This window comes from Coregonus lavaretus, assembly GCF_964263955.1.
Source record: "Coregonus lavaretus genome assembly, chromosome: 22".
In the NCBI taxonomy this organism is placed as follows: Eukaryota; Metazoa; Chordata; class Actinopteri; order Salmoniformes; family Salmonidae; genus Coregonus; species Coregonus lavaretus.
This window is the reverse complement of record NC_140009.1, coordinates 42,825,157-42,847,736: the sequence shown is the minus strand read 5'-3', so window position 1 is coordinate 42,847,736 and position 22,580 is coordinate 42,825,157. Positions and strand designations below refer to the sequence as shown.

Below are 22,580 nucleotides of genomic sequence, written 5' to 3'. Positions count from 1 at the left end.
TACTTGATAAAACGATGTGAGCTGGTCATTGTAGTGCATTTAGTCATGATTTTATACGCTCATTTTTTGGCAAGGATAACTGGTTAATGGTGCAGGCTAACCGGTTGCAAAAATAACCCTTACTGGCATCCCTATTTTAAACCATTTGGCCATTGACCCATTAGCTGTTCCTGTGCTAGTGAACTCACCAGACGTCCACTCTTGCCACAGAGGCTGGCGTACTTGAGCCAGGTCCTCATGTCCTCGTGGGGGTTGATGACCAGCGAGCAAACCATCAGGATCCTCTGTCAGTCCTCTACGATCCGCTGGCAACCCTAGAGAAAAAGAAACAAAGAGCAATCAATCAATCAATCAATTCCACTCTAAATTTCAAGCCTCTGCCTCTAACCCTAGGAAGCTCTTTGCCACCTTCTCCTCCCTGCTGAATCCTCCTCCTCCTCCCCCTCCCTCCTCCCTCTCTGTGGATGACTTCATCAACCATTTTGAAAAGAAGGTTGACGACATCCGATCCTCATTTATTAAGTCAAATGACACCGCTGGTCCTGCTCACACTGCCCTACCCTATGCTTTGACTTCTTTCTCCCCTCTCTCTCCAGATGAAATCTTGCGACTTGTGACGGCTGCCCAACAACCTGCGCGCTTGACCCTATCCCCTCCTCTCTTCTCTAGACAATTTCCGGAGACCTTCTCCCTTACCTCACCTCGCTCATCAACTCATCCTTGACCGCTGGCCATGTCCTTTCCGTCTTCAAGAGAGCGAGAGTTGCACCCCTCCTCAAAAAACCTACACTCGATCCCTCCGATGTCAACAACTACAGACCAGTATCCCTTCTTTCTTTTCTCTCCAAAACTCTTGAGCGTGCCGTCTCTAGCCAACTCTCCTGCTATCTCTCTCAGAATGACCTTCTTGATCCAAACCAGTCAGGTTTCAAGACTGGTCATTCAACTGAGACTGCTCTTCTCTGTGTCACGGAGGCTCTCCGCGCTGCTAAAGCTAACTCTCTCTCCTCTACTCTTATCCTTCTAGACCTATCCGCTGCCTTTGATACTGTGAACCATCAGATCCTCCTCTCCACCCTCTCCGAGTTGGGCATCTCCGGCGCTGCATCTCCGGCGACAGGTCACTCCTACCAAGTGGCGTGGCGAGAATCTGTCTCCGCACCACGTACTCTCACCACTGGTGTCCCCCAGGGCTCAGTTCTAGGCACTCTCCTATTCTCTCTATACACCAAGTCACTTGGCTCCGTCATATCCTCACATGGTCTCTCTTATCATTGCTACGCAGACGACACACAATTCATTTTCTCCTTTCCCCCTTCTGATAACCAGGTGGCGAATCACATCTCTTCATGTCTGGCAGACATATCAGTGTGGATGTCGGATCACCACCTCAAGCTGAACCTCGGCAAGACAGAGCTGCTCTTCCTCCCGGGGAAGGACTGCCCGCTCCATGATCTCGCCATCACGGTTGACAACTCCATTGTGTCCTCCTCCCAGAGTGCAAAGAACCTTGGCGTGACCCTGGACAACACCCTGTCGTTCTCTGCTAACATCAAAGCAGTGACCCGATCCTGCAGGTTCATGCTCTACAACATTCGCAGAGTACGACCCTACCTTACACAGAAAGCGGCACAGGTCCTAATCCAGGCACTTGTCATCTCCCGTCTGGATTACTGCAACTCGCTGTTGGCTCGGCTCCCTGCCTGTGCCATTAAAACCCTACAATTTATCCAGAACGCTGCAGCCCGTCTGGTGTTCAACCTTCCCAAGTTCTCTCACGTCACCCCGCTCCTCCGCACACTCCACTGGCTTCCAGTTGAGGCTCGCATCTACTACAAGACCATGGTGCTTGCCTACGGAGCTGTGAGGGGAACGGCACCTCCTTACCTTCAGCCTCTGATCAGACCCTACACCAAAACGAGGGCACTACGTTCGTCCACCTCTGGCCTGCTAGCTCCCCTACCTCTACGGAAGCACAGTTCCCGCTCAGCCCAGTCAAAGCTATTTGCTGCTCTGGCAACCCCCCCCCCCCCCCTCCCCCACCCCCCCATAAAATTAAATAAATAAAATAAAGGTGTTGTCCCACTGGCTATCATAAGTTGAATGCACCAATTTGTAAGTCGCTCTGGATAAGAGCGTCTGCTAAATGATGTAAATATAAATGTAATGTCGCACTAATGCAATTCCACAAAATACAAAACATGTGCAGCAGCAGATATTGGCAAAAAATTAAATAGCACATTATCCAAACAGGTTGTCACATGGAAGCCTTTAGCCTCATAGGCCCTGTGTAGCTCAGTTGGTAAAGCATGGCGCTTGCAACGCCATGGTAGTGGGCTCGATTCCCACGGGGGTCCAGTATGAAAATGTATGCACTCACTAACTGTAAGTCGCTCTGGATAAGAACGTCTGCTAAATGACTAAAATGTAATGTATTTTATGAAGCCCTTTTTACAGTGTCTTCAGAAAGTATTCATACCCCTTGATTTATTCCACATTTTGTTGTATTACAGCCTGAATTCAAAATGGATTAAACAGGTTTTTTTTCTGGCCCATCTACACACAATACCCCATAATGACAAAGTGAAAACATTTTCTTAGACATTTTTAAAAATTGATTGAAAAGTAAATACAGAAATATCAAATTTACATAAATATTCCCACCCCTGAGTCAATACATTTTAGAATCACCTTTGGCAGCGATTACAGCTTTGAGTCTTTCTGGGTAAGTCTCTAAGAGCTTTGCACACCTGGATTAGCTCAGTTGGTAGAGCATGGCGTTTGCAACGCCAGGGTTGTGGGTTCGATTCCCACGGGGGGTATGAAAAATAAAATAATGTATGCACTAACTGTAAGTCGCTCTGGATAAGAGTGTCTGCTAAATGACTCAAATATAAATGATTGTACAATATTTGCACATTTTTTTATTTATTTCTTCAAGCTATGTCAAGTTGGTTGTTGATCATTGTAGGAGTAGTGCTGAGTGATTAGTACTTTTCGAGGTTGGTTCGGCTTCGGTTCGATTATTTTAAAGAATATTTAGGTTTTCGATTTTGTTTTCGATTATTTGTTTTGACATTAAATGCACTATGCATTGTGTGGTTTGAATGCTGTAACAACACAGAATAAAACAATTAATAAAAGTAGAAAATATATATTAACTCCCTACTACATTGCACAGTTCGGGCTTGATTCGATTTATCTCTACAAAAATGGCACATTGAACTCATAGCAAAAAAATGTACGAAATGGAATTCAAATAATTGAACCAACATTTTGGTTAATCGCTCAGTACTAATTGCTAGACACCTATTTTCAAGTCTTGCCATAGATTCTCAAGGAGATTTAAGTCAAAACTGTAACATGGCCACTCATGAACATTCAATGTCGTTTTGGTAAGCAACTTGGCTTTGTGTTTTAGGTTATTGTCCTGCTGAAATGTGAATTTGTCTCTCAATGTCTGTTGGAAAGCAGACTGAACCAAGTTTTCCTCTAGGAATTTGCCTGTGCTTAGCTCTGTTCTGTTTATTTTTATACAAATACATCCCTAGTCATTGCAGATGACAAGCATACCCATAACATGATGCAGCCACCACCATGCTTGAAAATAAGAAGAGTGGTACTCAATGATGTGTTGTGTTGGATTTGTCCCAAACATAACGCTTTGTATTCAGTTAATTTCTTTTCCACATTTCTTGCAGTTTTACTTTAGTGCCTTGTTGCAAACAAGATGCATGTTTTGGAATAATTGTATTCTGTACATGCTTCCTTCTTTTCACTCTGTCATTTAGATTAGTATTTTGGAGTAATTACAATGTTGTTGATCCATCCTCAGTTTTCTACTATCACAGCCATTAAACTCTAACTGTTGGCCTCATGAGGAAATCCCTGAGTGGTGCCCTTCCTCTCCGGCAACTGAGTTAGGAATGACGCCTGTATGTCACGGGTTACAAAGCCAGAACCCAGAAGCAGACCAGGACAAGGTGAGTTGAAACGAAGGTGGGTATTTATTGAACAGATTCAAAAGCGATGCTGAATAATCCAGGGAACAGACCGGGCGGCGGAGATGAGTTGGTGGGAGTTCAGTGGCAGGTCCAATAATGGCTCGGCAGCCGCCGACCACCAGGCAGGGGTTGGGTGAAGGTTCCGGGTGAGTGACTGCAGATAGAACAAAACGGAGGTAAGTACACAGCAAGCCAGCAAGGTGCAAAACAACAAAACTAACGCTAGAAGCTCCAAGGCTGATACACTGACAAACATACTGTTCATGGCTAACGATCCGGCAGGGAATGGATGTCAGGTCAGAGCCTAAAAAGGGTGATGATCAGGACCAGGTGTGCAGATCGCTGATGGGATGCAGGTGCGGTAATCAGGAGAGCTCCCGCCTAGCATCGTCGCCCGGCAACCAGGCAGGGAGCGTTCCAGAACCCTCGGGAAACTGGAGATCCCGAGCAGAAAAATGACAACACAGGCAGGAACCGACTCAGGATGCAGGGTTCATGACACTGTATCTTTGTAGTGACTGGATGTATTGATAGACCATCCAAAGTGTAATTAATAACTAGGGTTGCAAAGAAAAAGCCATATCTCAGACTGCCCATCTTAATATTTTATTTTTATTGGCCAGTCTGAGATATGGCTTTTTCTTTGCAACTCTACCTAAAAGGTCAGCATCCCGGAGTCGCCTCTTCACTGTTGACGTTGAGACGGGTACTATTTAATGAAGCTGCCAGTTGAGGACCTGTGAGGCGTCTGTTTCTCAAACTAGACACTCTAATGTATTTGTCCTCTTGCTCAGTTGTGCACCGGGGCCTCCCACTCCTCTTTCTATTCTGGTTAGAGACAGTTTGCCTGTTCTGTGAAGGGAGTAGTACACAGCGTTGTACGAGATCTTCCGTTTCTTGGCAATTTCTCGCATGGAATAGCCTTCATTTCTCAGAACAAGAATAGACTGATGAGTTTCAGAAGAAAGGTCTTTGTTTCTGGCCATTTTGAGCCTGTAATCGAACCCACAATTGCTGATGCTTCAGATAGTCAACTAGTCTCAAGAAGGCCAGTTTTATTGCTTCTTTAATCAGCACAACAGTTTTCAGCTGTGCTAACATAATTGCAAAAGAGTTTTCTAAAGATCAATTAGCCTTTTAAAATGATAAACTTGGATTAGCAAATACAACGTGCCATTGGAACACAGGACTGATGGTTGCTGATAATGGGCCTCTGTACGCCTATGTAGATATTCCAATAAAAATCAGCTGTTTCCAGCTACAATAGCCATTTACAACATTGTCTACACTGTATTTCTGATCAATTTGATGTTATTTTATTGGACAAATTTAAAAAACAAGGACATTTCTAAGTGACCCCAAACTTTTGAACGGTAGTGTATGTCAATAAGACTTGAGCTCACATTGTCATATTATGACTTATACCGTTCTTCTGAAAGTGAAGTCATCACGTGTTGGGAACTGCTTTCCTTGCATTGGCATCGAGTACATACTGTAATTCTCACCACTCCTACTTTTAGGTTTTCTGTCTGAGCGTGTACAGACAGTGGCCTAAAAAGACCTCCAAGGGTTTGTTTGGATTCCCAATTAGGACGGCAGTAATGGACCTAACTATACACAGCACATGGATCCAGTATATTTTTAGTTTGGGTAATTTTCTGGCCGACGTTCGTATTGAGTTGCAAAGTCTTAGCCGTTTACCTAATTTTCCTCCGGAGCTGTGGTTTTGAAGCCTCTTTCATTTAGTCTTATAACAGACTGTTCACAATATAACTCTGTAATGATCGATTAAATAATCATATTAATCATAATAAGCCTGTCAGGAGGCATAAGTTTAGGACTAGGTTTGACAAGAGTTATAATATACTGTAAATAAGGACAGTCAAGGACGTTTCCCACAGAGTTTTGATTCCTTAAGTTCATACTCTCAGTAAGGGCCCTATTCAGACTTGAGGTAAGTTGACTTAACATGGTCTTAAGTCCATGTTTTATTGACTGAAGTCCATGTTAAGTCTCCTTATCTCAAGTCTGAATCGGGCCCTAAATTGAAAACTCAATAGGGCGAAAACAACTGTCCGTTTTACCTCAATACCAACAACAATGGTTTCAACTGTGCCGGAGCGTGGTCGAGCGGAAGTGCTCTCGACTCTGAACCACATACCCCTGTATCGGCCACTTTCTGTCTAGGCCCCTATTCACTGTCTCCCTCTCTACATTACCTGCTGTCCAGTCTGAAAAACTAATAAAAAATATATGTAAGGAGATCTCGGAGCTAAAAACAAACAAACAAGTAAGCGGTATTGGGCCAACTTCAGCAACAACATGCAGCGCATAGCAAGAAACGTACAGTATCTCTTCTGTTGTTGTCTCGCAGCTATCACGTTTCAGGAGATTGAAGAGATCTCCCGTGCACATGCGCTCTTGTGTGTTCCCGCATGAAATAAAACGTTCATCGAAGTCTAACTTCTCCGTTTCATTTCATTTCATATACCAACGCAGAGGGTGATTGCATATACCAACCTCACTAGGTTCTATTAAAGTGAATGGACAGTGTCCTAGGTTGTCCAGATGTGTTCGCAGGGTGCAGGGAACATCAAGTGAACAGGAAACATTATTCAGACTGAAGTGTTCTCCTATGGACTGTCATCCCTAACATTTATGCTTAGGAGGTGTGTGTGTATCATCCAATCCAGTCACCTGCTTTAGCCTTTTCCACGTGCTCCCTTAAGCACCAACTCTCACGTTTGTGTATGTGTGTTTGTTTGCTAGTGTGTGTGTGTGTGTGTGTGTGTGTGTGTACATGCATATTCACTGAGCGTATAAAACATTCAAAACACGTGCTCTTTCCATGACATAGGCTGACCAGGTGAATCCAGGTGAAAGCTATGATCCCTTATTGATGTCACCTGCTAAATCCACTTCAATCAGTGTAAATGAAGGTGAGGAGACAAGTTAAAGAAGTATTTTAAAGCCTCCTTGAGACAATTGACATGGATTGTGAATGGGCAAGACAAAAGATGTGCCTTTGAACGGGGTATGGTAGTAGGTGCCAGGCGCACCGGTTTGTGTCAAGAACTGTAATGCACGCTCAGCAGTTTCCCGTGGGTATCAAGAACGGTCCAGAACGGATGATGTCCCTCTTCTCTGGCACCAGCTTGTACTGGATGACCTCCTCCAGCTCCAACAGCATCTGACATGACACCAAGGCCTGCACAACACCCAATCCCTATACAGCCTCATCTGCTAGCACTTCATATGAAAGAGGACAACATTACACATACATTTTACCTGGTTGATTCTGTCAGTGGCATATGCTTGTCTCAAAGATAAAGCCATGTAAGTCTAAGTACACATGGCCGGTACAGTTAAACTGCAAATGGCTCATTAAAATGCATAAACATGTCAAAAGCAGGCCCTCAATGGTTAACATTGTTTAACTCTCCTAGCTGCTCTTCCTTGCTGCCTGCGAGGGTTGAAGAGTGTATTACAGGATCTAGATGGGGTGCGTTCTCTTTCTTAACTAACCACTTACATGTGGTTAGGAATCTGGGTGTATACCCCGGTGTAACACCAGTGTGGCATTGGAAAAGCCACATCAATGCATAGTCCCATTAGGTAGGGCTAACTAACTAAATAAGCTCTTTCATCTGTATGTGGAGGCTTTCTGCATCTCTCTCCGTTGACCATTTCTATAAAGCACACTCAATTTGAATTCTCTCTTGTTGAGACTGACTGATAGTGAGGTGAGCCAAGCAAAGTTCTCTTTCTTTCATAAACATTGTTATCAGTGTCTGCCTCGACGCTGATGTTTCATCAGAGAACATCTGTATAGGATAAACTCGTATGATGTTTGCTCCAGCCCAGAGGAATCTGAAAGGTTTTGTTATATAATGCAGTAGACAGTAGAGGGATAAAGGAATTCAGATAGATGTAGAGTGAACAGCTACACATCTCTTGCCTGGTTTCTGATCTGTTTGTGCTGTCTTTCCAGCTCCAATGGCCAACGAATTGGCTAGGTGACTAGACAACACAAACAGATCTAGGACCAGGCTAACACGTCTCTCTTCCTAGGCTCCAATTAGTAAATAGATCAAAGTCCTAGAGTATGCTGATCGTTAGCTTAACATCGTGATGCTAGCTTCTTCAAATGTCCATTGTAGACAATGACAAGCTTTTTTAAATGTATGGTACCTGGTTATATTTAATTTGTATGAAAAGTCGGCCAGCACTCGCAAATAAAATATTAATGATATCGAATGATTTATTATCAGTGGTCACATGGACGCGTATCGACCATCAAGCCTTCGTCAACTAGTTACATCTGCAAATGTTCTTGTGAAACATTAGGGGAGAATTTTGTTCTTACCTCGTAAGCTTTGCTGTAACTCTCTCCAGCCATGGCTGTCAGCTCCGCATCCAGTAGATCTCTGGCCTTGTCGATGCACTGGAATAACACACACGTAGGTACACACCACAGGAGGTTGGTGGCACCTTAATTGGGGAGAACGGGCTCATGGTAATGACTGGAGCGGCATCAGTGGAATGGTATCAAATACATCAAGCACATTGGTTTCTTGGTGTTTGATGCCATTCCATTTGCCCCGTTCCAGACATTATTATGAGCCGTTCTCACCTCCGCAGCCTCCACTGGTACACACACACACACACACACACACACACACACACACACACACACACACACACACACACACACACACACACACACAGAGACAACGGCACAGACACAGACACGAAAAGCACATTTTGGTTATCAACTGGGAAATGGAGAGTGTAGAGCTTTATACAGAAGCAAAGTGAAGTCACAGACAGTATTTAAATAAAACACCAATAAAAAGTAAAGTATCAATCGGTGAAGTTGACATCTGTCATCCACATGTCTGTTTCTAAGTCTCTCTTTCCCTCTCCATCACTCCCACCATTCAGTAAGAATAAGAATAATTCAAATTGACCATTTCCTCAGTAAAGACAAGGGACTCGAACCCAGAGCGTGTTGTAAGTGAAGCAAATGATGCGTCCCAAAGGGCACCCTATTTCCTATATATTGCACTTCTTTTGACCAGAGCCCTATGTGCATTATATAGGGAACAGGGTGCAATTTGGGACGCAAACTTAGTCTAGACTCTAGTTCCCCAAAACCCCTACCTGTGTCAAGTCCAGGCACCTCTACCTCAACGGAACCAATGGGTTTGGACCGGGCCCAATTCATAAAATGTCCCTACTCAATAAAGGCATGGAATAGTACACCAGTGAGCCATGGAATCGCACACCCTTTCTCAGCCTGCCCGTGCCAACACCGACACATTTAGTTTCTTTGATTAAGCCAGCCACACGGCTTGTTAACACTCGAAACAAGCTCTCTATGCGCGCCGCTGCAAAGGAGTTTTATATGGGCAGGCAAATGAACTGCTGAGGACTCGCACTTTGAAACAACTCTCTAATAGTTATGTAATAGTCGCCGCCACCTCCAATCTCATTACTCATCCACAAAGCATCCCAGCTCCTTTTGACTTGGTATTATGTGAACATACAACACATCCAGTGTGAGAGAGAGAGAAAAAAAAGAGGGAGAGAGAGAACTGAAAGATGAGGTATGAGAGAGAGAGCGAGAGAGATATGTATCGAGCCTTATTGTCATCCGAAGGCTGTATTCTGTGCACTGTCATTACCTAGGCCCAGGAACAGATGGAGGACGAAAGGGTTTTCCCAGTTTCAACACTGCTGTTGCAGCATGCCTAGAAGCAATACTTTTTTTGGGGGGAGTGATTGCGTGACAAAACACCTGACAGGAGGTGGACGGACGGGCCCCTGAGATCGGACAACACTGAGGTTCTTTAGCGAATAGAGTGAGCGACTACTCATTTTACATTTTAGTCATTTAGCAGACGCTCTTATCCAGAGCGACATAGAGTTAGTGAGTGCATACATTTTCATAATTTTTTTTTTTCATCTGAGAATTAGAGGAGAGACAAAGGATCGGAGGGGGGACGCAGTGTGCATGTCTCTGGGGGTTAGGGTTAAAGAGTGACTGGCAGGATGGGTTGACAGGGCTCAGAGGAACAGTTGTGTGTGCACTGGTGTCAGTGGTCGATCCAGACCATGTCAGACACCTCCCTGGCATTTGGCCTGGACGGATCGACCTCCAAAGACCGTGAGCTAATCTCGGACTCCATCGCTCATCCCAGAATGAAACACACCTAATGGGACAAACCTTGTTGATACCTCACTTCCTTAGTTTGCTCCGGGGTGAAAGTTACAATGATTTATGAGTGGGAGTTACATAACGTTTCCACACCAAGGAAATGCCACATTGTAAAAGAAAAAGCTGTTTGATGTTTTAATACTTTTATGAATGGAAGAATTTGTTGTTTTATCCCTTTTATGAAAGGAAGAATTGAACAAATGGCATTCTTGTTTGAGCACTTGTGAGGTCATCGATACATGTATTTTCAACGTTAATGGAAAAGGCTGTAAAATTATTAGCAATGTTAAAGTTTTACACAACTTTAAAGGATAAACAAATCATCCTTTTCACACCTTACTATGAAATCTGCAAAAGTGTCAGGACAGCATAATTTAAGAATGTAAAACCTACGGGAAAACGGGTACTCTTGGGTTAGCGTATGTCAAGTATGTTTCCCTTACCATAACCTATCTCTGTTACCCACACCTAAAACAATCGTGTCCCTATTGATTTCAATTGAATGTATTGGTGTTTGAATCACTTTCATGTTACTTCAGAGGGCCTTTGCACCCTGCCAGGGAAAATAATTTAGTGTAAACAATGGATGCTGATGTCTCTCAACCTGCTGAGCCAATGAGAAGTGGTCCTGATGCAGAGCCAGCATGGCTCCAAAGAAGGCTCCATCGTGTGTGACCCTGGGAATCATGCATGTATACTCCTCCATGCTGTCCCAGTGGCCTGCACACACACACACACACACACACACACACACACAGAGGATTCTTTCTATGCTTAATGTACGATTTTAACTGTGTGCCTTGTACCAACTCACCATGAAATGAAAGCTGAATGTAGTATACCTTTTTTTTTTTCAACATATTTATAAGTCCTAATATCGTCCAGATAGGGAATGAATCAAAGAAAACCATACAGCAGATGTATTATTACATAATGTTTATGTTTTCTCAATGTACCAACTAAAGACTGCAGTCAGTGTCTTGGCTACACACTGTGTTGGGATTATGGATCAGGTTATAATGTAATGGAGCCATAGACCTCCTGGGATTGATAAGCAGTAAGTGTAGTCTTGCACATTATGATCTCTGTGGCCGACGTCAGTAAGAAATGTAAGCATGTTGACCCTGCCCAGATGGCATCCTAAGCCACATCCTCAGAGCATGTGCAGACCAGCTGGCTGGAGTGTTTACGGACATATTCAATCTTTCCCTGTCCCAGTCTGTTGTCCCCACTTGCTTCAAAATGTCCGCCATTGTTCCTGTACCCAAGAAAGAGAAGGTAATTGAACTAAATTACTATCGCCCAGTAGCATTCACTTCTGTCATCATGAAGCGCTTTGAGAGGCTAGTTAAGGATCATATCACCTCTACCTTACCCGACACCCTAGACCCACCACAATTTGCTTACCGCCCCAACAGATCCACGGACGATGAACTGCACACTGCCCTATCCCACCTGGACAAGATGAATACCTATGTAGAAGTGCTGTTCATCATCTACAGCTCAGCCTTCAACACCATAGTGCCCTCTAAGCTCATCACTAAGCTCAGGGCCCAGGGTCTGAACCCCTCACTGTGCAACTTGGTTCTAGACTTCCTGACAGGCCCAGGTGGTGAAGGTAGAAAACAATACATCAGTGAGAGCCCTGGCGGAGTAGTGCCAGGAAAATAAACACTCACTCAACGTCAACAAAACGAAGGAGCTGATCGTGGACTACAGGAGACAGCAGAGAGGGGCACACCCACATCCACGGGGCTGCAGTGGAGATGGTCAAAAGCTTCAAGTTCCTCAGTGTGCACATCCCTGAGGACCTTAAATGTTCCCTTCACACCGCAATAGCACCTCTCCAACCTCAGGAGGCTGAAGAAATTTGACTTTGCCCATAAGACCCTCACGAACTTCTACAGATTCACCATCGAGAGCATCCTGTTTGGTTGTATTACCGCATGGTACGGCATGTGCACCGCCCGCAACCGCAGGGCTCTCCAGAGGGTGGTGCGGTCAGCCCAACGCATCATCGGGGGAACACTGCATCGCCTCCAGAACATCTACAGCACAAAGTGTCACAGGAAGTCCAAGAACATCATCAAGAACCTTAGCCACCCAAGCCACGACCTGTTCACCCCATTACCACCTTGAAGGCGGAGACAGTAGAGGTGCATCAAAGCTGGGACCGAGAGACAGATGAACAGCTTCTATCTCCTGGCCATCAGATTGGTAAACAGTCACCACTAGCTGGCCTCCGCCCAGTTCCCTGTCATGAACTTCAGACACTGTTGCTAGCCGGCTACCACCCGATACTCTACCCTGCACCTTAGAGACTGCTGCCCTATGTACATAGAGTCATTGAACACTGGTCACTTTAATAATGTTTACATACTGTTTTACCCCCTGTATATGTACAGTGTATTCGGAAAGTATTCAGACCCCTTTAATTTTTACAAATGTTGTTAAGTTACAGCCTTATTCTAAAATTGATACAATTATGTTTTCTTCTCATCAATCTACACACAATACCCCCTAATGACAAAGTGAAAAAACATTTTAGAAACGTTTGCAAACGTATACATAAAATAAATAAAAAATACCTTATTTACATAAGTATTCAGATCCTTTGCTATGAGTCCCACAGTTGACAATGCATGTCAGAGCAAAAACAAAGCCATGAGGTCGAAAGAGTTGTCAGTAGAGCTCAGAGACAGAATTGTGTCGAGGCACAGATCTGGGGGAGGGTACCAAAAAATGTCTGCAGCATTGAAGGTCCCTAAGAACACAGTGGTCTCCATCATTCTTAAATGGAAGAAGTTTGGAACCACCAAGACTCTTCCTAGAGCTGGCCGCACGGCCAAACTGAGCAACCGGAGGAGAAGGGCCTTGGTCAGGGAGGTGACCAAGAACCCGATGGTCTCTCTGATAGAGCTCCAGAGTTCCTCTGTGGAGATGGGAGAACCTTCCAGTAGGACAACCATCTCTGCAGCACTCCACCAATCAGGCCTTTATGGTAGAGTGGCCAGACGGAAGCCACTCCTCAGTAAAAGGCCCATGACAGCCCACTTGGAGTTTGCAAAAAGGTGCCTAAAGGAATCTCAGACTATGAGAAACAAGATTCTCTGGTCTGATGAAACCAAGATTGAACTCTTTGGCCTGAATGCCAAGCGTCACATCTGGAGGAAACCTGGTACAATCCCTACAGTGAAGCATGGTGGTGTGTGGGGATGTTTTTCAGCGGCAGGGATTGGGAGACTACTCAGGTTCGAGGGAAAGATTAACAGAGCAAAGTACTGAGAGATCGTTGATGAAAACTTGCTCCAGAGCACTCAGGACCTCAGACTGGGGAGAAGGTTCACCTTCCAACAGGACAACGACACTAAGCACACAACCAAGACAACGCAGGAATGGCTTCGGGACAAGTCTCTGAATGTCCTTGAGTGGCCCAGCCAGAGCCCGGACTTGAACTCGATTGAACATCTCTGGAGAGACCTGAAAATAGCTCTGCAGCAACGCTCCCCGTCCAACCTGACAGAGCTTGAGAGGATCTGCAGAGAAGAATGGGAGAAACTCCCCAAATACAGGTGTGCCAAGCTTGTAGCGTCATACCCAAACAGACTCAATGCTGTAATCGCTGCCACAGGTGCTTCAACAAAGTTCTGAGTAAAGGGTCTGAATACTTATGTAAATTATATTTTCCCTTCAATTTAAAATAAATAAATTAGGTTGAGACATTTTTGCTGTTTTTGCTTTGTCATTATGGGGTATTGTGTGTAGATTGATGAGGGGAAAAAACAATTTAATCAATTTTAGAATAAGGCTGTAATGTAACAAAATGTGGAAAAAGTCAATGGGTCTGAATACTTTCTTTAGGCACTGTATATGGGGAATACAACCATCCCAGCTCTGCCGTTTTTGCTGTGAAGAGATTATAGATCATTTGTTTTGGTACTGTCCATATGCAGCTTGTTTTTGGTCGCAGGTTCAGGAATGGCTGAAGAATTGCAACATTTACCTGGAGCTAACTTTGCAAATAGCACTGCTGGGTGATTTAAAAAGTCTTAGTCAATCGATCAATAATATAATAATACTCTTAGCAAAAATGTTTCTCTTTAATTTACAATATGTAGAATCTATGAGAATTGAAAGGTTCAAAACTTTTGTGAAACATCACAGCACAGTTGAAAAATATATGGCAAATAGAAAATGGATGGTGTTCAGAGATAGATGGGTTGAGTGGAGCTGAAGGATCGGACTAAAAACAAAAAAAAGATAACTTATTGTTAAATATACTGTGTCCGTAAAATGTATATAGTATGTATAAGCTGGAAGTAAAAGGCTAAGTGTTGCTGTCCATTAGTTTACTCCAATTAGTGGAGGGATGGTAGGGCTAGGGGAAAATAATAAAGGAAAATATGTTAAATAATTTATATACAGTACCAGTCAAAAGTTTGGACACACCTACTCATTCAAGATATTCTTTACTTTTACTATTATCCACATTGTAGAATAATAGTGAAGACATAAAAACTATGAAATAACACATATGGAATCATGTAGTAACCAAAAAAGTGTTAAACAAATCAAAATACATTTTATATTTGAGATTCTTTAAAGTAGCCACCCTTTGCCTAGATGACAGCTTTGCACAATCTTGGCATTCTTTCAATTTCAATTAACAGGTGTGCCTTGAAACACAAGCAATGGACATTAGACCAGTAGAAATCTGTCCTTTGGTCTGATGAGTCCAAATTTGATCAATAGTATGCCTACGGTAAGGGATTTTGGTATGGTTTTTGGTATGCATTTTATAATTTTGAGAATGGAGAAATTGTAGAAATAATAGTATCAGGTATGTGACTTTGACAAATTTGAGTTTTCCCATAAACTGGAGGAGAAAAAACCCAAAATACACTACCGGTCAAAAGTTTTAGAACACCTACTCATTCAAGGGTTTTTCTTTATTTTTTACTATTTTCTACATTGTAGAATAATAGTGAAGATATCAAAACTATGAAATAACACACATGGTATCATGTAGTAGCCAAAAAAGTGTTAAGCAAATCAAAATATGTTTGAGATTCTTCAAATAGCCACCCTTTGCCTTGATGACAGCTTTGCAAACGCTTGGCATTCTCTCAACCAGCTTCACCTGGAATGCTTTTCCAACAGTCTTGAAGGAGTTCCCACATATGCTGAGCACTTGTTGGCTGCTTTTCCTTCACTCTGCGGTCCGACTCATCCCAAACCATCTCAATTGGGTTGAGGTCGGGGGATTTTGGAGGACAGGTCATCTGATGCAGCACTCCATCAATGTCCTTCTGGGTAAAATAGCCCCTACACAGCCTGGAGGTGTGCTGTGTCATTGTTCTGTTGAAATACAAATGATAGTCCCACTAAACCCAAACCAGATGGGATGGTGTATCGCTGCAGAATGATATTGGTAGCCATGCTGGTTAAGTGTGCCTTGAATTCTAAATAAATCACAGACAGTGTCATCAGCAAAGCAGCCCCACACCATAAAACCTCCTCCTCCATGCTTTACGGTGGGAAATACACATGCAGAGATCATCCATTGTAGATTGAGCACAGGACATTCTCGGGGAACATGTTTCAAGTGGTGCTCATTTTGTTGGTAAGGGATGCATTTCGAGGTAGGAGGTAAGGAGACACTTTATATGGCCAATTTAAAATGTATGTACAATAGAGATGGATGGAGAACAAGTCATTGAAGTCACTTACCAGTTCACCAAAGTTCTTCATGGCGTACTCCAGGACCCCAGATGCTGCCTCTGGCTGCTGCAGTTTGTTATTGATGCTGGAACGAGACAGACAGAAGCAAAGAGACAGCTTTTAGGCCATTTCCATAGCCAATCTGGCAACTGACTCTCAGGCACTCTCCTGAGTCGCATACAGCGTGCTCTGGGTGACGGATAGCGTCTGAGGTCCCACACACATAAATATATACAACAATCAGAAGTCATGACATGGAAGGAATGGGAGCAAGGCAGTGCAGTCACTGTATGACTGATGGCACTGAACAACCCTGGTTGAGAGCCATGTCTGCTGAGAGAAGGCATGTTTGGAAGTGGCTTAAGTACTACTCTGATCTAAACTAACAATATACTGTAATGGAGGGGTATAGTAGGCTTACCGTGTTTTCCAAAGATCAGCATGTGTTGCAAGTAGCCTAACGCATAGTACAGAGTGGGTCTAATTTATGAATCATCAGTAGAGAAGTACACACAATTTGTTTTCAGAAAAGTAGCCCAACTATGTGTGCAACCAATTCGTAAGTCATCACACACGGTTTCTAACCTACTGAACATCCTGAAAGGGCAAACGTGATTAATCCAAAAGTACAGCTGAATTTACTGTGACTTTACACACGCATTTGCACTAAAGTAGATTTGTGAAACGAGGGCCAATGGCCTTGCCTGGCTATCTAAACTCCTTGCTCTTGCCAAACGCTATGCCACGCCCATGGACGTTAGTTTCTTCTCCGCAATGAATCTGGATCTGAGTACCTCCCCGACGATTTCCAGAGTGGAAATCCATTCTAGACCGTCTGATTGGTCCCAGAAACCGATGGGTTGGGCCAGAGCCAGAACACACGTGGGTAAAGCGGGTTTTAGGAAATGTTTGCTTTCATACTCTGATTAGTTAGAGATGATCCAATCGCTGATGACTTTGTTTTGTACAACACTCCTCATTTTGACGTCACCACAAACGACTTCAATAATGGCAGCCTCAGACAGAAGTATGTAGTGAATGATAGAGCAGCGGAAAAATTCAGATTGAGTCGTCAGGCAACCAATGACCTCCTACGAACACAAGAGGCTGGAAAAAATAAACCAATAAAAACACCACTGGTGAGTGACAAAGCGGGGGTCCTGTCCACACATAGGGGATACTGTTGCCATAAAGTCGCTATTAATTCTGAGAGTGGCCCCCTGGACCCCTTTATCTGCAAACCATAAAACTAATGGTCATTACTAATTTTCTATCATGAACAAGCCAATGGCCGACTGGAGTGTTCACTCACTGGCTTTTGTGTGTTAAACATGTTTTTTTTCACCCAACAAAGGTGGATATTGTGAAAGGTAAATGTGCTTGCCAGGCCATCGGTGCTTGTCACATTTAGGAGATAAATGATGTGTCATCTGCTTTTTTGTCTTGACTATGATCCCCAGCTGTCTAATGTGTGTTTAAGATCCCCACACATCTGGAAGCACTCATCTGAAACACAAGTCTGTAGTATTTCCTCAACTATGGAAAGCCATGCTTGCAGTGCCAATACATCTATTCAAATGTAGTGTTTGAAGGAAGTTGGAAGGTGGCGGGGGTACCTGAGGACAGCAGGCGAGAGAGTTGATGAAGGACATTGGAGCCTATATGTCAGGAATCCCAGAGTGCCCTGGGGTAAGGGCCAGACTAATGTGTTGGCTGGACCCAGCGAGTGGCTATCTGCACGCAAACACCGCTGTTGCTAACCATATGTATTTGGCTAATACATAAATTGGGCATATCAAACACTAAACATGCGGTATGTAATAAGTATTTTTTTTTTTCATATTTTCTAGAACCACAGTTAAGCACTGACAGTGCATTGGCTTGATTTATCTTCAAATGTTTATGCACAGTAGCCGTGTACTTATACTGTGTACTTATCATACTACATACTATTTAGCACGTACTGTTTAGAAAAAGATATGCCACGGCCGAAACATACTACTTTTGGTGTGTTCAAGACATCTGTGAATTCGGAAACAAAACGAGCGCAGACATGGAAAAATCATGAAGTCGGTGAACTTCAGGTCAGAGAAGACGGCGCTCTAGTATGATGACGAGTTTGACTTGTAATTCCGAGTTGGATGACCGTTGTCTCCCTGTTGTCTTGATTGCACCTTCAGTTATAGCTTCATATGAAAATGTAAATAAAGTTTGTAGCCCCACTCAGTGACATTTTGAGTTGTTGTTTTGGGCTAACGTTAGCTAAGTAGCTAACATTTGGAACGACATACACTACATGTCCAGAAGTATGTGGACACCTGCTCGTCGATCATCTCATTCCAAATTCATGGGCATTAATATGGAGTTGATCCCCCCTTTGCTGCTATAACAGCCTGCACTCTTCTGGGAAGGCTTTCCACTAGATGTTGGAACATTGCTGATGGGACTTGCTTCCATTTAGCCACAAGAGCATTACTGAGGTCGGGCACTGATGTTGGGCGATTAGGCCTGGCTCGCACTTGGCATTTCAATTCATCCCAAAGGTGTTTGATGGGGTTGAGGTCAGGGCTCTGACAGGCCAGTCAACTTCTACCACACCGATCTTGAAAACCATTTCTGTATGGACCTCGCTTTGTGCATGGGGGCATTGTTATGGAAAGGGCCTTCCCCAAACTGTTGCTACAAAGTTGGAAGCACAGAATCATCTAGAATGTCATTGTATGCTGTAGCGTTAAGATTTCCCTTCACTGGAACTAAGGGGCCTAGCCCAAACCATGAAAAACAGCCCCAGACCATTATTCCTCCTCCACCAAACTTTACAGTTGGCACTATGCATTGAGGCAGGTAACCAAACCCAGATTCGTCCATCGGACTGCCAGATGGTGAAGCGTGATTCATCACTCCAGAGAACACATTTCGACTGCTCTAGCGTCCAATGGCGTCAAACTTTACAGCACTCCAGCCGACGCTTGGCATTGCGCATGGTGATCTTATGCTTGTGTGCGGCTGCTCAGCCATGGAAACCCATTTCATGAAGCGCCCGACGAACAGTTCTTGTGCTGACGTTGCTTTCAGAGGCAGTTTGGAACTCGATAGGGAATGTTGAAACCAAGGACAGATTATTTTTTACGGGCTTTAGCACTCGGCGGTCCCGTTCTGTGAGCTTGTGAGAAAGCTATTCATTGACTAGAGCTCAGCGTTCAACACAATAGTGCCCTCAAAGATCATCACTAAGCTAAGGACCCTGGAACTAAACACCTCCCTCTGCAACTGGATCCTGGACTTCCTGACGGGCCGCCCCCAGGTGGTAAGGATAGGTAACAACACATCTGCCACGCTGATCCTCAACATGGGGGCCCCTCAGGGGTGCGTGCTCAGTACCCTCCTGTACTCCCTGTTCACCCATGACTGCATGGCCAGGCATGACTCCAACACCATCATCAAGTTTGCCGACGACACAACAGTGGTAGGCCTGATCACAGACAATGATGAGACAGCCTATAGGGAGGAGGTCAGAGACCTGGCCCTGTGGTGCCAGGATAACAACCTCTCCCTCAACATGATCAAGACAAAGGAGATGATTGTGGACTATAGGAAAAAAAAGAGGACTGAGCATGCCCCCATTCTCATCGACGGGGCTGTAGTGGAACAGGTTGAGAGCTTCAAGTTCCTTCGTGTCCACATCACCAACAAACTATCATGGTCCAAACACACCAAGACAGTCGTGAAGAGGGCACGAAAAAGCCGATTCCCCCTCAGGAGACTGAAAAGATTTGGTATGGGTCCTCAGATCCTCAAAAAGTTCTACAGCTGCACCATCGAGAGCATCCTGACTGGTTGCATCACCGCCTGGTATGGCAACTGCTCGGCCTCCGACCGCAAGGCACTACAGAGTGTAGTGCGTACGGCCCAGTACATCACTGGGGCCAAGCTTCCTGCCATCCAGGACCTCTATACCAGGCAGTGTCAGAGGAAGGCCCTAAACATTTTCAAAGACTCCAGCCACCCTAGTCATAGACTGTTCTCTCTGCTACCGCACGGCAAGCGGTACCGGAGCGCCAAGTCTAGGTCCAAAAGGCTTTTTAACAGCTTCTAACCCCAAGCCATAAGACTCCTGAACAGCTAATCATGGCTACCCGGACTATTTGCACTGCCCCACCCATCCCCCTCTTTTACGCTGCTGCTACTCTGTTTATTATTTATGCGTAGTCACTTTAACTCTACCCACATGTACATATTACCTCAATTACCTCAACTAGCCGGTGCCCCCGCACATTGACTCTGTACCGGTACCCCTCTGTATATAGCCTCCCTACTGTTATTTTATTTTACTGCTGCTCTTTAGTTATTTGCTTTTATTTTTTACTTATCTATTTTTTACTTAACACTTTTTTTATTAAATTTTTAATTTGAAAAACTGCATTGTTGGTTAAGGGCTTGTAAGTAGGCATTTCACTGTAATGTCTACACCTGTTGTATTCGGCGCATGTGCCAAACAAAATTTGATTTGATTTGATTTGTGTGGCCTACCACTTCCCACCAGAGCCGCTGTTGCTCCTAGACATTTCCACTTCACAATAACAGCGCTCATAGTTGTTTGGGGCAGCTCTAGCAGGGCAGAAATTTGACGAACTTACATCCTATGACGGTGCCACTGTAAGTAAGGCCATTCTACTGCCAATGTTTGTCTATGAAGATTGCATGGCTGTGGCTCGATTTTATACACCTGTCAGCAATGGGTGTGGCTGAAATACCCGAATCCACTAATTTGAAGGGGAGTCCACATACTTTTGTATATATAGTGTATTTTGCTTAAACTTGAGTGTACCGTAGGCCTACGTATGTATCAATTGAAGAGTCATCTGAAGCTTGAGAGGAATGGGAGATGCAGTAGAGGACTGCAATGCTGAGGCTATCTGGTGCTCAGAGCTGTGAGGCATCACCCAAGTGGGTGCCATACATTGTGAAGGAGAAGTCCAGTGGCGACACGACTCAGGCTGGTTCCCAGAGCAGCCCTCTACAAGATGGTCACCAGATTCCATCTTTATCAATCATCTCCCTGACCACCTTCCTCTAATCAAGCCATGAACTGTCCCTCTCCATCTTTGGAGAATGCATGCACTCAGACTTGGCCTCTAGTGGTTAACCTAGCCAACTATAGCTAGGCTACTCATGATATATTGCTTGTTTGTTTTTTGCTTTTGATGTGCTTTGAGATTATGAATTATTATTATACCAAAGATGGTTTATTTAGTTTAGTAGAGCAAAAAGCTCTGATGAAGGCCAAGAGGCCGACACGTAAGCTTCAATAAAAAAGTGGTACTAGCAAGAGCAGTGTGCGGGTTTCTTTTTTCTTTCAACTTATTTAATTGTTACCATTTACCTGCAACAAGATAGCTCAAATGTGCGATTGCATTTTTTAAAATGTTGAAACTGAAACACACCAACAGTAGATGTACCGGTATAAAATATATATATTTTTAATTACAAACAAGAAACACTTTTTAAATGAGAAAAAATATGAATCCACTTTGAGTTTAAAAAGACTTAATCAAAAACCATAGAAAATTAATAGATGAATAGCTATAAATAAAATACATACAATATACATAAAACTACTTCTTAATCATGGCCTCTAAAATGGCATGAACATTACAATCAGCTCATCACAAATAAACCGTTGTGACAAATCAGGAGAACTACAAGAAAAGAGAAGCATTGGGACCAGCACCGCTGTGGAAAATAGGAATGTAGCTAGGTTACCGTGTTATTAACGTTTACTATAGCTGGTGGCAGTGCATAGTGCAGCGGCAAGAGAGCTAACTATGGCCACATGACTTCCTCAACTTTTTTGGGGTGATATTTGTTCTGCCGTGTTCGCCACTGAATTAAATGCCTGGTATTGTCACGGAATCTGCCGAGGCTGCTCCTCCTCCTTGCTCGGGCAGGTTTCGGCGGACGTCGTCCCCGGAGTACTAGCTGCCACCGTTGTATGTTTCTATGTTCGTTTGCTTTTGTCTGATTGTTGTACACCTGTGGTTAGTTAGCGTTGATTATGTGTCCTATAAGTTCTCGTTTTGTTAGTCATGTGTTGTGTGTTATTGAGCGTCCTGTCTACGTGTCGGTATTGGTTTTCCCTCCTTGTGTGTTAGGAGAGGTTTTCGCACTTTCTGTGCGCTTATGTATTTTTCCTGTTTGTTTACGCCTGTGTGCGTATCGCTCGTCTCCGGGCACTTGTGCTCGTATTTCACCACTAAAGACTGTTGTACGAAGCTTCTGTGTCCTGCGCCTGATTCCCGCACCTTCGACATACAGCACACCTTGACAGAATAACACACCAAGATGGAATCAGCAGGAACAGCACTAGCATCCGAGTACCTGGAGGAGCGCGTCCGCGAGCAGAACGAACAGATCAACCGCATCGGGACCACCCTTCAGGACTTAATAAACACTCTCCACCGATGGGAGAACAGAGGGGCACCCACATCTCCCCCTACCTTGCCATCACCATCGGCCAGTCCGCCCATCCAAGCTCCGGAACCCAGTGGGATTCGGCTCTCGCTCCCGAGGGCGTATGATGGTACCGCTGCCGGGTGTCAGGGGTTCCTCCTGCAGGTGGACCTATTCCTGGCCAC

General features: G+C 44.2%; 1 pseudogene across 1 annotated transcript in view; it reads right to left on the bottom strand.

Annotated features, from left to right (window-relative positions):
* Positions 1 to 22,580, bottom strand: part of LOC311149963 (serine/threonine-protein kinase mTOR-like) — a 178,028-nt pseudogene that overhangs the window by 60,496 nt on the left and 94,952 nt on the right. Inside the window, exons 13-17 of the transcript in view lie at positions 15,915 to 16,030; positions 10,829 to 10,944; positions 8,371 to 8,448; positions 7,091 to 7,212; positions 189 to 314 (exon numbers count right to left, since the gene is read on the bottom strand). The product of the transcript in view is annotated as a serine/threonine-protein kinase mTOR-like (transcript). The remainder of the gene's footprint in view (positions 1 to 188; positions 315 to 7,090; positions 7,213 to 8,370; positions 8,449 to 10,828; positions 10,945 to 15,914; positions 16,031 to 22,580) is intronic.